The following is a 5,000-nucleotide window of genomic DNA, read 5'->3' as shown; positions in this document are numbered from 1 at the left end:
AAAAAAGAATATATTTCAAAATTCTTCACTGGAGGGTGTATATACCAAACTCGCTGTATATTAAAATAATTTGAAAGAGATAGCACTTGTTTTATTTAAAATAAAGATGACGACATATTCTAATAAATAGTAGATAAAGATGAAGCTATTTCTTCATCTAGATAATTATCTAGATAACAGACAGTTGTTATCTAGGTAACAAACGTCGAGGAAGGATATATCAGTCGCGACTGATGAATACTGATCAAGTTTGTTTCTGGTACAGAAACTAAATCGATGCAACGAGTTGAATTCTTGATTATACGCCACGGGTGCGGGAAAATGCTCTCTCCGTCCGTGTCCGTTCATCCCGGTAGTTCCATCCCGGCACCATGGGGAGAATCGCAGCACGTCGGCGCACGTAGGACTAAACGTCGAAGATCGAAATCGCGCGTAGAAATTACGGCAATTTCCCGTTCTCATCGGAACTCGAAAGTGTCGGTCGTGTCGGTCCCGCGATCGATCTTCCTTCCTGAATATAGCGTCACCCTGAATATAGAAATAAGCGACGCCCTGAACGTGGCGTCGTAACTGAAACTTTGTCGCGGCCACGCCGCACGATCCGAGATCGAGCGTCGTCGTGAAGTCGCACCTGTCGCCCGTAATTTCTCTCTCTCTCTCTCTCTCTCTCTCTCTCTCTTTCTTTCTATGTCTATCTCTTCTTTTCCGGATGACGGCGGCGAGTTTCTCGGAGACCGGCCTTCGCAACGCATTTCTTCTTTTTACCTCGTCGTAGCTATCTAAATATCTGCGATTACCGATTTTTAGTTGAAAACGCCCGCTCACGCGCGCGCGTGTACAGCCGGCCGGCTTCGTGAAGAGGCGTGTTGAATTATTCACCGCAGCGCGCGACACAAGACACAACTTGCGTTACTTGCGTAGACCACCTCCGTAACCGCCTTCGTAAAGATTTCAAGTCCTCGGCGGAAGGACTGGCCGTAATGGGGTGGTACACGACAGCGGAATACTGTATTGTTATTCGCGTGGTGAGAGATAAATAGGTATATACACGGCTTTATTTATCACACACTCTAGAAAGAGTCTCTTCTCGAGCGCTGAGATATTTAACATTACAATAAGCATAAAGACGTATAACAATAAAAAGAAATGTTTAAAAAAAGAAAATAATAAAAGGAAAGAAATGTTATATGTAAATATAACTGCAGAAAAAATACGCAAGAAAAATAATACAATAGCAGAAATGTGCAACACGAATACAAAACTAGAAACATACTAGAAAATTAATGTAAAAATAATAGAGATAGAGAGTTATAGACAGATGGATAGCTCAATTTATTACGCGCTTACATAGGAAGATATCCTCTCGAGAATCGTAAAATTCAATCATACAAATGTTACTACAATGAATGTAGAGTACATTTTTACATTGAGTTGAAAAAAAAAGAAATGTATGTGTGTAATATAAAAAATATATTTAGGTAAAGAAAAAAAATGTGCTGGCATATGTATATAGAATATATTTAAGAACGATTTAAGAAAGAGGTTGCTAATTACGAGAGTTGATTATATAATATTAAACAGGTAGACGTAAGATTTGTTTTGAATGAACTCAGAGGTTTCATTTCGCAAGTCATTTGATAGACTGTTCCAAAATTCAGTTGCATAATATCAAGGGAGATAAATAATAGAGAGGAGAGAGAGAGAGAGAATCGCTATTTATTAAGCGCCCTGAGATAATTTCCCTTGAAGCGCAAGAACCTCATGAATACGTATTATTATATAGATTATAACAGCTCACTGCAATATAGCGAAACAGTGCAGCTGAAAGTGCCAAGTACATGAAATTGAGAGATACAGCGACGGAAAAAACTGCTCAATAAAATAAATAAGCGAACGCAAAATAAACAAAAAACAATATATACAAATAAACAAAGGAGGTCATATATTCAGTCAAAATAGATGCTAGTGTCTAATAATATTTCATACGAATATTACAATTTACAGTTCAAGCATAAAAAAAAATATATATATATATATAATTCCGCGAGGTATTTATATGACTCGTAAAACCTCGTAAAAATTCGGTAAAAACGAACCGCAACGGCCTATCTCTGACAGTGACGGCAATGTCGATAACGCAAATTCACAAATCGGGTATAAATACAGTTTGGCCTCGGATTACGAGGCGATATTTCTTTGTCGGCGACCACGGACGCGCTAAAATAATCCCTACGCCGAATTGGGAGACGGGAGGCACGGGTTATATTCCTGCTTTGCGTTTCACCGCTGAAAAGCAAATCCAAGCGAGATCTCGCGTTATTGCGACCGGGCGTGCGCACCGATAATACGGTTAATCAACGACGGTAAGACGATAATCTCGTCGATTCTTCAAAGCGAATGCCTTATCAGCGAGCACGTTTTCTGTTACATACATATACCTACGAGATGCAGAACGCAATGCAGAACTTTTGGAGAATATATAATCTATATTCGCGAGCAATACGAAGTAGAGCACACTGCGAGGACGAGAGAGAGAGAGAGAGAGAGAGAGAGAGAGAGAGAGAGAGAGAGAGAGAGAGACAGAGAGAGAGAGAGACAGAGAGGGGGGAGAGGAAGAGACAGAGAGAGAAGAGAGTGAGAGAGACAGAGACGGAAAGACGCGAGTGCGAAAGAGAGAACTTCTCGCGTGTTCTCCCCTTATCTTCGTAGATGTCTATAGACGGAAAGCAATTAAGCTACAATGTCATTTTATCAATAAACAGCCATTTATTGCTTCTGAACTCTCAGGATGTAATCATTCCAATCTGCCGCGCGATTACGCGTTATCTGACACCACTGTCAAATTGCCGTACTGACACACATACCGGGAAAGTGCAAATAGATATAGGCAAAGCGACACAGCGGCGGAGGGGTGAGAGAAAGGAGAGAAACGAACACTGCAAGAGCGACTGGTAGGCTAGAGAAAGAAAGAGAGAGAGAGAGAGAGAGAGAGAGAGAGAGGGGCGAGGAGGAGAAGGTGGGGAAGGAAGGCAAAATAGGAGAAAGGCAAAAGGAGTGTGGGGAAAGGGATGCGGAGGACAAGGGCGACGACGATTATGACGATGACGACGGTACGGTCGGGTACGATAAATTTTCACGCTTTACACCGTAAATTCCTCGAGAAAATAGGAATCTGCACTTGGAAGCCAAGTCGAGCCTAGATTAACGTGAAATAGATCCAAATCAATACTTTGAAGAAGGAGAGAAGAGATAGATGGAGAAAAGGAGAACGAAAAAATTATATATTCTCTTCGTTCTCGTTTTCTCTCTCTTTTTCATTCACTCTCTCTCTCTCTCTCTCTCTCTCTCTCTCTCTCTTCCTCTCTTTCTAACTGACTCGCTTCGAGCAGATTCAATTTATGTCGTCGTCCGACGAGAGCGATAGGTCTTCCACGGCACGGTTTTCTGCACTAAAAGGTCCTCATTCTATTAAAAATATAAAAAAATAAAAAATAAGAAAGAGGAAGACAATCGATAAGGGTGAGACGCCATGGCGAGAGGAGAGGATCGGTTTGTATTACGCAATAAATTTAAAGGAGAATTATTAGGCGCGAAATCTCCTACATTACATATATGAGACCGAATCGCTGCGCTTTCATCGTCCTCGATTTCGCAACAACGCAATTCAAAGAGCCCTGCAACGAAAACGAATAGAGGATTGAGTAAAGTCTATTCTATAATTGCGGAAGCGTAGTCGCAATGGAAGTTATAGTTGTAAGAATTCACTAATCACAGCCGAATATGATAAGAATATTCGACTATGATTGGTTAATTCTTACAACTACAATCACTAGCAATTACGTTTACGCAATTGTAAATATACTTAATTCATTTCTATGTATAGAGTGGTGGACAAAGTACATTTAGTTTATACAAGTGATTTATTTTAATCTTAACGAATATTTCGAAAATTTGTAAGCTTTACAAAGAAATATTTTTTTAAACGGTATTAAGGAGAACGTCATAATATTGACCATCTTCTTTTTATATCATACAATTTTTATTTGAAATTTTTTTTGAAGTCTTTTATAAAAAATTGCATATTTTTAATTATTTGCTCGTTAAGATCAAAATTAATAGTCTCCATGTATAATTTTTTTTTTAACTCAATTTAGCACAAAATTATCGAATTAATGACTAAAGTTTGAAAATTAAAGTGCCGGTATAACATTTCGCTCGCCACCCTGTAGATTCAGTTTAATCTCGGTTTAACTTACTTTTTATCCATTTCCAGTTTTAAAAATTCTAAGAATTATATATAAAAAGTAAATTAAAATCGAGATTGAAGTTAATCCACATTGGTAGAAATGAACGCAAGTTGGCGACGCCGATCGTCATCGGTCGATAACGAAGTGCGACGAAGCGCAGCGATCCGAAAGAGCACGTAAGAAGCACGAGAAAAGAAATCGTAGAAAAGAGCGATCGAGAGACGAAAGAACGGAAAGAACGGAAAGAAAGCCATCGATGATTCGAGGATACAGGGAAAAGAGGGTGGGTAGCGGGATCGGCAACGGAATTCAGGAGAGCGGGCTGCAACGCGACAGCCGTCGTCGATTGGGGGAGGCGAAAGCGCGGCGTAGAGTATCATGAAAGAAGGGAGTTGAGAAAGAGCGGAAAGGGGGAAGGCAGGCAAGAACCAGCAATAGCAGCAGCAGCAGGCAGGCAGGCGAGAGGGAGACCGGTCGCGTATATCCGAAAAACGGCGATCCGTCGTATTCGCAACGGTTCTTCTCTCGCAGCGCAGGCAAGAGAGAAGCCTAAGCCCGGCTTTGACCCGGTAGCCGGCGCGACACGGCACAGTCCGCGCGGCTGCCTGACGCATTGCAGGTGCGCGCCGGCCAATCACAGACCCGGTTAGTTCGCCCGGACTCGTCCTGTAAACACGACCGCACCCACCCCGCCGTGTAAAACGGATTTGTTATACGGGGCGGTCGCGGGTACGCCGTGCCGGCCCGCGGCCA

The sequence above is a fragment of the Trachymyrmex septentrionalis genome, unplaced genomic scaffold, assembly GCF_001594115.1.
Source record: "Trachymyrmex septentrionalis isolate Tsep2-gDNA-1 unplaced genomic scaffold, Tsep1.0 scaffold20, whole genome shotgun sequence".
In the NCBI taxonomy this organism is placed as follows: domain Eukaryota; kingdom Metazoa; phylum Arthropoda; class Insecta; order Hymenoptera; family Formicidae; genus Trachymyrmex; species Trachymyrmex septentrionalis.
Note: the sequence above shows the minus strand (reverse complement) of the source record.